This window comes from Vombatus ursinus, unplaced genomic scaffold (assembly GCF_900497805.2).
Source record: "Vombatus ursinus unplaced genomic scaffold, bare-nosed wombat genome assembly UNPS02014822.1, whole genome shotgun sequence".
NCBI lineage: Eukaryota > Metazoa > Chordata > Mammalia > Diprotodontia > Vombatidae > Vombatus > Vombatus ursinus.
In genome coordinates, this window is record NW_020954600.1 from 4,789,648 (window position 1) to 4,802,890 (window position 13,243).

The following is a 13,243-nucleotide window of genomic DNA, read 5'->3' on the forward strand; positions in this document are numbered from 1 at the left end:
TCTGCTACTTATCTCCTGGGTAGCTAGTGGCCCTGTGGATAGGCACTAGATCTGGAGTCAGGAAGACAAGTTCAAATCTAGCTTCAGACACTTACTGTGACCCTGGTTAAGTCACTTCACCCTGTTTGCCTCAGTTTCCTTATCTGTAAAATGAGCTGGAGAAGGAAACGGACCACTCCAGTATCTTTGCCAAGAAAACCTCAAATGGAGTCGCAAAGAGTCTGACGTGACTTAAAAACAACTGGACAACAATAACAACAACTCAATTGAAAAATAACTCCTAACTCAATTGAATCTCCTGCCTCCTTTATTTCACAATATAAGCTATATTTTTGAGCAAGTGGTCCCCATTTTCAGAAATAAAGGAACATTTTTTCCAAAAAAGGATGATTAAAACCTACCTTCTTTCTTGAGGTCCAAAGACACAACTTAAATGAAAGTAAAATATTGATTAGGGTATTAATTTTGCATTCTTTATTCACTTCTGCTGTCATCACAGAGCTAGACTCTTTAAGATGCCATGTGCTTCTTCACAAAGGACAAGGGTGGTTGAGCACTCTCCTACCACCATGTAGTTCATTGCCTTTCAATATTCCCTCCCCCTGCCCCAGTTATTTTTCACAGCAAATTTAAAGAATGGACCAGAAAGGCCATGAAATGGCCAGGAAAAAATTCAAGGCCATTAGGATTAGATTATTCATAGGATCATAAATTTAGAGCTTCCTGGCACCTTAGATAATATCTAGCCCAGGTCTCTTCTCTTACAGATGAGGAAACTGAGATCCAGAAAGATAAAATGAGTTGTCCCAAATCACACAGGCAGCAAGTAGCCAAAGTGTCAGACACAACTGAGCAACAGAAATAGCAACAAGAATAATCTTCTACCTGAAAATCTTACAAACTTTCCATTACAGGACCCTGCTTTTCCACCATGTGATAATTTTTAAAAACACGATTGGCTACCATATCATTTAACATTAATTATTTTTGGTAACATCTACCCTACCAGAACTATCTTGATATTTTAGCATTCATCAACATAAAGCTATCCAGAACCACTCAGCACAATCAAGGGAAGTTTGGGAACACCTTTTAGGTCCAGGAAGATTCATGATTTGAACTAGTTTTTATCTGAATTAGCAACTTCCAAATTCAGGTCATATATACAGCACCCATTTAACAGCAACATTTTAAAACATTTTATAACAGAGAAATATTTTAGAACACAGTACCATGTAGTTGTGGCAGCTAGGTGGCACAGTGGATAAGAGTACTGGGCTTGGAGTCAGGAAGACCTGAGTTCAAATCCAGCCTCAGAAACGTCCTAGTTATGTGACCTTGGGCAAGTCACTTAATCTCTATTTGCCACTGGAGAAGAAAATGGCAAACCATTCCAGTATCTTTGCCAAGAAAATCCTATGGGGAGAGTTCCATGGGGTCACAAAGATTCACAACAAACAACTGTAGCGTGGACATAAAAACCCATTTATTTACTTGGTCAGATGCTCCTTGGGGAATACCACGTATAAATCCAATGATATGGAGGAAAATCACCAGGGCTGGGAAAGATTAGGGAAAAATATTTCTAGTCTAAATACTTCCTAACTGGTTCTTTCTTGATATCTCCAAGTGTTAATGCTCTCTCTCCACTCCCCAAAATGTATGTCTATATTTCACATTTCCTTCTCTGCTTTTATGTGTCTCTTCAAGTAGAATGTGAGCTCCCTGAGGGGAAAGGCTGTTTTCTTTTTGCTTTGTATTCTCAGTGCTTGGCCTATCACATAGTAAACGCTTAATAAATTTGAGTTTCAACCACTTACAGATGAAGGCCCAGCCATTGTGTGGGGTATGTTTATAGAGGTGAATTACATGGGTAATTAATCGGAATGTGTGCTGTTCTTAAACTGCTTCAATCTATACTCTTGAACACTTTAGATTAATTGGTCATATGACATTACAAAAGTTCATGGTGCTCATTTGGAAAACATGTACATGAAAAGAGAGGCAATGTAGGGTACTGGATGGAAGGGAAGCTTACAAGACCCAGATTCAAGGCCTGCCTAACACACATTAACTATCATGACCATGGGCAAGCCACTCTCAGTGCCCCAGGTGATTCTCCAAGTCTATATTACAAATGAATTGTTGCGCACCAAGAGATCCCCATATCTGTACAATTACAAGTCTGGACCAATTTCCCCATCACCAAACAAACAAACCACAAACCAGAATCCAAAACCAAAACCACAACTCGAAACCAAAGATGGAACCAGAAGCAGAGAAATAAGCATGATGGATAAAAAATCTAATATCTGTTCATTGATTATACAACACAGTACCATTTGGTTAAACAATTCCATTTTAGAACACTTTAGAGTTAAAATCATAGAAACCAGGTAAGGAAGAAAAGCATTTTCCTAAGTGTAGCCTCCACCAACCAACATGAATTCCATTTGGTTATGTGTGTATAAAATAGCATTTAAATTAATGTCTTAAGAAGCAAATGACATAGCTTTCCAGATGGATGCCAATGACTTTTTTTTTTTTACTGGCCAAAGTCTTCAATAGGGCACATTTTTATAGGTCCTTCCTACTAATTCTCATTGAAATAGTGTCACAAATGTACCTACTCACATGCCAATAGCTTACAGAAATAGTAGGGCTATGGGTCTTATTTTCCATATACTTCCTCCCCCATCTGATTCCTTTAAGGCTTTGTATTTGTGAGCCAGCACCCATCTGCATGATTAATACAACTTAAAGATTAAAAATATTTTCAGACCATAGGGAGGATGAGCAATGGGTTAAATAAGAGACTGAAAATCAGTCAAGACCAGAGGTTTTTCTGTATTATTTGGATTCCAGAGTGATGAGGTCATAGGTCAGAGTTCCGAAGCACTGGGCAATAGTCACACCAGTGGGGGTGCAAGAATACTTCCGGTAGAAACATTTTTCTTTGAGGGGAACATTAAATATAAGAAAGTTTCAAATGGACCTTCTTCAACATAAAGGTGGCAGAACCACAGTATTAAGACATATGGAGCTAGCAGGGAAAGGAAAGAGAGCTGCATTTATCTATAGAAGGAGAAGAATCTTTAATTTATATCCCTGGACACTTAAAAGCAGTGCTTGTATGCCATTTCCCTTTTCATGGAAGGCTCAAAAAAATTAGTAGATATTTAAAAAATGCTACAAAGCTAATGCATTCTGTAAAGATACTGATGGAGTTTAATAAAATACTATTATCAATATTAAAAACAAGAACTTAAAATCTAGCAAATGGTTTTTTATTATGATAATTTTAAAATTCTTGATCAAAGAAAATGATATCTGGAAAATAAAAGTCCATTTAATTTGCATAGCAACTTCTAGAACATAGGATATATTTTTATACTTTTCAGGCATGATCAAGACTTCCCCTTGACAAGGATTTTTAAGATGAGCATTTCAAGAAGGTTACATTGGTATCTTTCAATCTAATTAATGGATATAAAATAATTAGCAATATTATTTTAGGGGAAAATGACCAAGGTAATTTTAAATGGGTATTTAAAGTTATTTTAAGAGATTGGAATTTATGCAAATGATTTTTAAAATTTAAGATTTTTTTTAATCTGCAAAGACTTAAAAGGCCTTCCTAATTTAAAAATTGCCCATTAAAAAATCTAAAATGATTATTTTATAAAGAAATAGTTTTCAAGAATACCCAAGAATGATAGAGTATCATACAATAATAAAATAGTATAATTGATAATTTCATTTCCATCTTTGGCTGTGTATTGTTGATATTGTTATGAATTTATTTTTAATTTATCAAATCATAACCCCACATTTTGACAAACCATGTATTCCATTCATTTTAAAAGCAAAATGTAGTGCTGCTATTTAAAAATAATATTTTTTATTAAAATTGACACAGGAGTCTTTTAAGGGTTAAGACATTTAGTAGACCAAATTCAAGAGGACATAAACATTTTTCTTCCTGTTTATTGTATCACTATCAATATGGAAGAGAAGTTATCACTGAATCTATACATGGCAAAACATGTAGTTAAAAGTTGTTTTTTTTTAATCATCCAGACACATTTTTTTGTTTCTCTGTTGCCAAACATTTATATGTTTGAAACAATTAAACAATTGAAACCTGTCATGCCTCCCATTAGCACCTGCTAAAATTTGGCTAAGTCTGCTTACCTTGCTATTAATGTTCAAAATTATACATATTCTAGTTCCATTAAATTAGATACAGTCACAGATTTAATTTTTTAAAAATTATATTCAAATTTTCTTGTCCTATTTTCCATGTACCTCATTTCTCTTCATGCTATATTGTCAGATCATACTGTTTTCTTTTTTCCTCCTAATACTTTTTTTTAATGTTGAAGTCAATAATAAGGATAGCTATAGAAATCAAATGACCAAACCAACCTCAAAACCTCAGTCCTACAAAACTGTATTTACTCTTGCTTCTAAAGAAATATACAAATGAAAACTTACCATTCTCTTGACAAAGCTGGGCAGCAAAGGAGGCTTCTGGTCAGCTACAGCTGCTGTTATTTCAATCCAAGAGCTGGCAAATGGAAAAATTTGAAGAGGAAGATTATTTTAGCAATGTTATCCATAAAAATAGTGGGAACTGGACAAAATCAAAAGATCCCTTTGCTTTGAAATTCATTCTTTAGGCTAATATCCTAAGAACTATGAGAATAAAAATTTGCTTATGTAATATGGCTTTGTTTCTTACTGCTAGTTAGTTTCTTTTTTATCAAATCACAAATCTATTCCTTAAATATGTATTTTCAAATATAAAGAATATATGTGCATACATGTATGTTACATGTACATTATACATACATATATTGCACATTTTAATAATATCGGACAGAACAGTATTTTTTCCAATATATAATATATATGCAAATGTAAAAATCCAGATTTTCCCCAATGTTTAAAATATAAAAACAAACAAATAGATTAGAGATTTTTCTTCTAACCAAAAGGGTACAGAAATATGAGCACTAAAATATCTGATAACTTTTCAATTGTTTTTTAAAACAGAATTTAAAACAGATTTTTTAAATTCTATTGGTATTCTCAATAGAAATTTCTTAATTTATAAGTCTAAAGGGAAAAAGCTTTGAATTAAGCTAAAACATAAATCTCTGGTACTTTTAGCCAAATTTCTCAAATATAATTAAACCATTCAGATTGGTATTTTTTTTTTTTTTTGGAATTGGACAGTTTTGGAATTGGCCAAAAAAAAATAGGCAAAGGGATTCAATAGTTTTTCTATTCAGAAAAAAAAATGAGTCTGTTTATGGTCAACAGAGACTTTTCCAATGTATTTCAAGTAATCAGACAGTCTTCTGGGGTCTGTTTCTTTCTCTCTTTTTAAAAAAGAATCCATTTTTTAAAATCCAAAGCTATTTAACTCTACAATATTTTCAGAATTTAAGATTAAAGAAAATAACCAGTACTACTCAGGGACAAAGCTATATAACTATACAATATTTCCAGAATTTCAGATGAAAGAAAAAAAAATAAGTACTACCCAGAGACAAAGGCTTTTAGGTATTTTAAGAAATTGTCTAATTTTCATGAAAATAACCCCATGGATTCAGTGCAGGCATACTGATCTTACCTTTAGTGATTCAAACATAAGGTATTTAAGGTCTTTTTTTTTTTCCAGAGCAAATACAGAGTTTAAAATGTTCCTAATGAGAGTTTTCTTCCAAGTAGGAGAATTTATAAATTGATGAGAACAGTTGAATTATTTCTTAATGTTAAACTATAAAAATGATAATATTTAAATTTATAAGGAACATAAAGAATCCTATTTCTACCTGAACAGACCAAATACTGAAGTATTAGACCAAAGTTCTCAATTTATAGCTATTCCTTGTTTTTAAAAATGACAGGAACCCACATAATTAGGCTCAATGGAAAATGGACTTCTATTAGTTGTCAATTTGCCATCATTGAAATGTTCTGACTTGGTAGAAATGATGCAATTTAAATTTCACTGTTTTTCTGTTCTCTGTTCTGTTGCTTCTTTTTAAAACTGTCCTCAAAAAAAGAAGAAAAGCCCAACAACCAGCAACCTGCAATCCAATTTATATGTACAAAAAACCAAGCGACTGTTAAGCTTTTTTTTCTGCATGTATGATTCTAAAATGGAAAAATCCAAAATCAAAGGTATATTGCATAAAACCCAGTCTTTCTCAAAACTAACAAATTGTAATTTGCTCATTAATTGTGAAAGGGGCTGGAGCTTCTAAAGTATAGTGTTAGAAGTATTACCTACAAATTATTCTGATGCTTAAATGATACAACAAATTAAAAAAAATGAAATGATGCTTATTTCAACAATAACCAGTAGTCAGGAATTTGAAAATCAGTGATTTGTTAAATTGTTGAGAATAGTTCTACTCTTGAAATTTTCAAAAATACTTCTATTTATATTGATTTCAATATAATTTTGTGAATTACTAATCAAAATCTTTAGAAGCTAAATTGAAACAAAATTTAATTGCTCTTAAAATGTTTTATTATTTTTACTATATTCATTTAGTGAAGATGTTTTTGTTGTTTTTTTTTTACTGTATTACTAAATTCATTTAATATAGTTGATTTTAGGGTGGTAATAGTTTTATTTTGTTTTGTTTTACTCTGTTACCATGCTTTTTTTTTTTTTTTAGCAATTTGGGGAAGCTGATTTTTGACCATCCAGATTTGTTAAGTAGAAAGAATCATAACTTTCATTTCATTTTTCTAAGTGGTTTAGTCTTTCTTGGGGAAGAAAAACAAAATAATCATATTAATTCTGTGAAAACTGCCTCTTCCAAGTCAATATTGGAGGTTAAATGTGCTAATTACTAAGCCTTCTGTTTTGCAGTAATTTAACTTTGTTCTTGGTTTAAATACCATGCTTCTAACTTTCCATCACTGGCAAGACGATGTGTTTGGCAGCCAAGGGCAATTGTGGCCATGAGTTATTTTCAAAGTCTATTTTAATTTCAATGTATTCTAGTTTCATCTACTGTTAATATTCCTTCAAATTTCCTGCATACTTTAGTGCTGTGGAGATGGTAGATTTGCATTCTAAATCACTGGAGCCATCTTATTCCTATTTTTCTGGCTAAAAATTATTTGTAGAGGTTTACAAAGGTTGGTTTGTTTTCAAATCTTGGCGTATATGTGATGGTTAAAGGTCCTAAGAGATGCATTTATTTCCATGCTTGAGAACCCATATCTTCCAAGTTGAGTTGTCATTTAGTTATCTGTCTAGTACACAGGTAATTATTAAGTTGTGCACTGGCCATACTCCAGCAAGATTAACTCCTTCAAATGTATATTTCACAAGGATATTGACAAGTACCATTTGGGCTGGGCTGCCTGTACTCAAACCCAGAAGTTGGATAGATGAAAAAGTCCTCTCTTATCTTCCGGTTCTCCTTTTACCTGAAAGAAAACATTGCAGAAAGAGTTAATCCTATGGGATCCCCTTCCTGGCTTCTTCTCTGCCCCCCAACTTTGTTGATTGTTTGTATAACTATCTGTCCCTTTCTAAAGAGTAACTTGGACAAGAAATGCTAAATGGTTATTTCCGAATGGTACAGCTAATTTGTTGCTAACTAATGTAATAGGTGATGGGTTGTCAGAATCATTGATTTGGAGATGGAAGGCTCTTGGATCACCTAGTCCAATGCCCTCATTTTCCAGGTGAGGTCCAGAAAAATTAACTGACCTGCCAAAGGTCACCTAGCTACAAAACGGTAAAGTCAGGATTTGAACCTAGGTCCTCTATTCTATTATATCCTCTATTTTTTAAAAAAATCATTTTCTATTATTTTTATGTATGATAACCCTATAAACTTGAGTTTCTTTCTCTTTCAATTATATCAGGCATGAGCTCTCAAATTTTTCCAGGAATGATTATACTAGAAAAAATGCTTATAAAATCAAGGGCATTGGATTCGATGGTCTCTAAGGTCCCTCTTAGGTATAAATCTGTGATCTTATGAAATTGCTAGCCCTAGATGGGGTACAAAATTTTGGTGAATTTGGTTGTTGAAGACAATTGTAGTTCAGCCTCCCCAAGCCCTCTTCTTGCACTTTTTAGTGATTTTTGTTTTGCCTTTCTTAAATGATCAAACTCATCACTTCTCTTTTCCATGTAAATTTACCAGCCTGTCCACCAGTAGATGATTCAGGGCTGACATAGGCTAGTGTCGTCTGATCACCGTATTTTGTGTCTTAACTCTCTGATTTGCCTTCACTCACAGAATGAGGAAGGTACATTTCAGAAGCCCTGTGACATGTTCATCTGCTTGGACTCTCCCAAGCCCTTTCCCTCCCCACCCCACCCCCTCCATAGGCAGATGTGTTTTAAAAACTAGCGAGGTCTTGTTGTATCACCAGCCCCTCTTTTAAAGATCAACCAGTTTAAGTAGAATCATGGACAGTTAGGTTTGGAAGGGGCTGTAGAGAATATCTATTCTAGACTCTTTTTAATTTATGGGTTAGCAAACTGATTATGGAGCATAGAATGAATGTCAGAGCTTAAAGGGAACTTAAACACAGAAGACAGTGTCAGAACAAGAAGGAAACTTAGAACCTAGACTGTCATAATTGTGAAGGACTTTACATTTCAATAGCTTTATTGAAAGGTTACTTTCTCAGTACCAGAACATAATGGCACTTTGTTAGGTTACTTCAGCCAACCCAGGTCTGCACTGATGAATTAGAAAGGAAATTCTTAGATGAATCAGGTGTTTAGGAGTAGCCAAAGAGTGCATCTGCAAAATGCTTTATAAAATGAAGTGTAAGACATATGAAACATATTCTGGTTCTTTGGCTTGTCTTTAAAGGGAAGTTTGTTTATTTGTTTGTTTTTCCCCATGACATGATGTCAAAGGGAAATTAGAACTAGTTATAGCTATTGTGGAAGTTAAGCTATATATTGCACTGATTAACTATATGCTTTCCCAACCCTATGTGTCAATTTAGATTCATTAACCTACAACTAGCCTTAAGCACTCCAACTACCACATAATTAGTCAATTAAATTGCTGCTTACTTGAATCCAGATAGCCAACTTACTTTAGTCTCTCTAAATTGAATTGTTATAAGAGCATTATGACAATAGCATACCCCATAGGTATTGTTTTTAAATACAAAGTTCTATGCTAACGATCCGGTTTCATACCAACAATAATCCTTATTTAAAAGCTCTATAGTGTCAACATTAGCATATATTGTTTTAGAAGGGCACAGCTGAGGTTTCAGATCAGTAGACTATGAGAGTTGCTTGTACAATAGAAATAAAGTTTTTTCCCTAAGGGGCTAGATATTGACATAAAAATTGTTCTATATAAAACTTTGTATGCCATGTCACTTGCTCTGTAAGATGATGTTGAAGATCACTTAAATTTAACATGTCTGTCTACAACTTTAATAGAATTTTATAATCAAATTTAAATGAAAAAATATGCCAAATGAAAATAAATCCTTAGAATTATTGGATTATCTGTTGTATAAGGCTTTAACAAGGTTGTTTATACTGCCTTGAAGACTAGTAACCCTGGCTAAGTGCAACATACCATTTTTTCTGAAGTTGATCTGTTTTGATGTGAACCTGCATTACAATTCAAATAACATTAATTAAAGTCAATCATACCTTGCCATCAATACTACCTATAATCAGTATTCTGATCCAGATACTACTGGATTGGATCAATATTAATTGTCAATTCACAGTATAGTCTCCCATCCTTATACTACATTAGGGTTTCACTTTTGAGTTTTAGTTTTTAGAAACATGTTTCAAAAAGGATCATAATTTAGTCCTGAACACATTTCCAACTGCAGCACACATAATCAATTTCCAGCTATAGTCTGTTTCCCCCTCATGTCTGAAAACATCAATGCTAACCTAGTTGCTATGTTTCAGGCTTCACAGCTCAAATCCATTCTAATATTGGAGTCCACAATTCTGATGTGAAGTAAGCCTTCAAAACAGTTGAATTTCTTCATCATAAGAATACTATTAAGACCCATTTCAGGGATTGTTGGAAGATGAGTGATGTTGTAATAACTATGCTTCAACTGACGTGCAGTATACCCAGACACAATCCACTTCAACTGAACTTTTGGTTTAGAACACTTGTTTGATGAGTATTCAGTTAGGTACTTTGCTACAAGTTCCTGCTAGAAGATCAGATCTCCACAAGTTATCTTGGAATGTTTCTGAGGACATTCTACTCCTGTCAATTCTATAAATTTCTCAGCTTGTATCTCCAGGGCAATTATAGACAATGCCAATACTGAAGGCTTTGGCTTTAGAAAACATAATCCTACAGTGGCATGCCATAAGCTCAGCTTCCAGTCTTTCAAAACTCAGTTTCTTTCTCCTTTCAGATTGGTAAGTTTTCATGAATGAGTGAATAATAGAACTGTAGAAATTGAAAGGCAGTAGTAGTTTGACTTTCTAATATACCTTTTTTCATGCAATCTTTTCCATTCTCATCCGGTTAGAAACTATCAATTTGCATTGGTTTACTCAGATCAAATCAGTGACTGATGGGACATCTCTCTGTTCCTCTGTTGATTTCACAGCCAGACAGAAGCAACTTAATCCCACACAACCAAGATGTTTGGGCTATATCTTCATTTTGGATAGAAATTTGTCCAGTAAATTCAGAGCTAGAGAAAAAGTCTCTGGGTCAAAACTAAAGAACTGAGTTAGGCTAAGAAGATCTTTCACTTGGAAGTCCCTCAGTCTTGCAGTCATCTGAAGGCCATTATCATGAGCAGATTCCAATAGTCTCAAGTCATAGACCTTTAGCCGATATCCAGACTCTTGTTCCAGCAGAACATTCAGCTGGTACAGCAGTTTCTAAGCTTCAGTTGTTACCAGAGCCTCTATCATCTTGAGCTTCTCATGGAGGCTTTTCCTCAGTAGCGAGTCTCTCCTCCTGCCCAACCCCTGTCCGGGGCCGGTCCTCTTCTCACTCTGAAAATTAGTCCAAACGTCCTGGATAATGAAGGAACTATATTGCGGAGAGGACAAGGACCTGGGGTGGGGGCGGGGGAGATGATGGTTGGGGGGTTTCTGGGGCAGTGGCTCCAGCAGGCTGAGAATGATGCCAATCCCAGGCCACAGAATGCTGAGTCTGGGAAGGACTTTAGAGCAAAATGCTGGAAGAGATCTTAGAACACAGTGTTAGAGCTGAGAGTTACTTTAGAATAACGAACATCAGAGCTGGAGGGGAATCTTAGAACACAGGATGTCAGAGCTGGGAGGGATCTTAGCACACAGGATGTCAGAGCTGGGAGGGATCTTAGCACACAGGATGTCAGAGCTGGGAGGGATCTAGAACACAGAATGTCAGAGCTGAGAGTTACTTTAGAACAAAGGATATCAGAGCTGCAGGGGAATTGCAGAACACAAAGTCAGAGCTGGAAGGGATCTTAGCACAGAAAGTCACAGCTGGAAGGCAGCTTAGACAGTGAATGGTAGAGCTCAGAACATAGAATGTTGTAGCTGGAAGGGAGCTTAGAGAACATTAAGTCCACCCCTTCAATTTTACATTGAAGGAAACTGGCCAAGAGCAGGGAAATGACTTGCTCTGCCATATATCTGATAAGGGGCAAAGCTGGGGTTTGAACCTTGGCTTCATTTAGAGAAATGAAGAAATGCTCCATGTTGTAGCAGTGGTTCTCAAACTTTGTGGTCTCAGGACCCCTTTACACTCTTTAAAATTATTGGAGGACCCCAAAGAGCTTTTCTATGTGGGTTATATCTCTTGATAGTTACTGTATTAGAAATGAAATCAGAAGTATTATTATGAAAATACTTTTGACCTCACAGAATCGCTGAAAGGATCTCAGACCTCACTTTGAGACCTGCTATTACAGAAATAAGAACCTAGAAAGCATTTTTCAAGCACTTGTGGATAGGAATATGCCATTTTTTCCTTTTTCCCTAATGATGAGCAACCAAGCATGCTCCCCCCTACTTTTAAAAAAGTGAGATGCCAAAAAAGTATTGCATTCAATTCCCAGACACCCAATAGATACTCAATAGTGGTCTGTTCCACTGAATATGATTTTAGGTACTCCTTTTTAAAAGAGCAGAGCAAAGCAGCAATTAGCCAATTTGCATTAGACAGAAGTTGGGTACATAGATGTGCCTGGCACATACTAAGCATTAATAAATGCTTGTTGTCTGACACCTGAATATTTCCCTTTCTCTGATCATTCTAGAAGTCCAATGGCAGCCCATCTTTTTCTGTGCAGGTTGTTTGAGAAAAATGTTAAAAGCTGGGGCTTTATGATTATCCCTCTTCTTACTGCCTGGTAGAGGGTCGTTGTTTGAATGGAAAGAGTTAATAAAGCTATTGAATCAGATGTTCCAGGAAAGGTCAGTTTATAGCATTAGCGACTGCAATTCCTATTGCTGAGAAAAGACTGCCTGAAATCCCTTATTTTCAGCCACTTAGAATAAACTCTTCCCAGGGAGTCAAAACTAGAAAAACAAGACCTTGGTCCAGAAATTTTAATACTGGAAATCTATTCAAACTCTGTTTAATTGACCGGGCTATTTTTTTTTTAAAGTCACATGGAAAGTTTCTTTTTTTTTTTTTTTTGGTGCTTTAGAAATAGGTGCTGATGAGCATTCATCAGTTAGTGCTGCCTTTGTGGAGTGTCACCTTTAACCCAGCTGACAGGAGCTGAAAGGTAGCAGGAAACCCTTAGAATAGAAGCTCCTCAAGGGCAGGGAGCAGTTTGGCTTTTGTCTTTGTAAACTATGGGCTAGCATAGTGCCTGGCCCAGAGTAGGCAATTGATCAGTGTCTAAAATGAAATGAAGAGCAAGGTCTTACCCATAGAGTTTGGATTATGTGGAAGAAACTCTGTCTTATTCACCCTCCTCTGAGGCAAAAGTCCCTAGAGATGGCAGCCTAGAGCTGGTTATCCAGTCGGAAGAGTTAGCTTCCATTCCTTCCTCTACCTCTTAGCACCCGCATGAACTTGACTGAATCCCTTAAATTCTCAACCTCAGTTTCTTCATCTGTAAAACCGAGGGGAGGTTGGACTACTCTTTTAAGTTCCTTCCTAGTTCTTAATCCAGCATCCAATAAAGTAGGAGTTTGGACTGACAGGCATTCAAGGATGTCCTTTCATATCAGGGCACAAAAAATTGGGCCTCTACAACATTGCCAGGTCTGGGTTGTTGAGGT

General features: G+C 35.4%; 1 pseudogene; it reads right to left on the bottom strand.

Annotated features, from left to right (window-relative positions):
- Window positions 1-9,948: 9,948 nt before the first annotated feature.
- LOC114024654 lies at window positions 9,949-10,930 on the bottom strand (annotated as a pseudogene).
- Window positions 10,931-13,243: the final 2,313 nt, after the last annotated feature.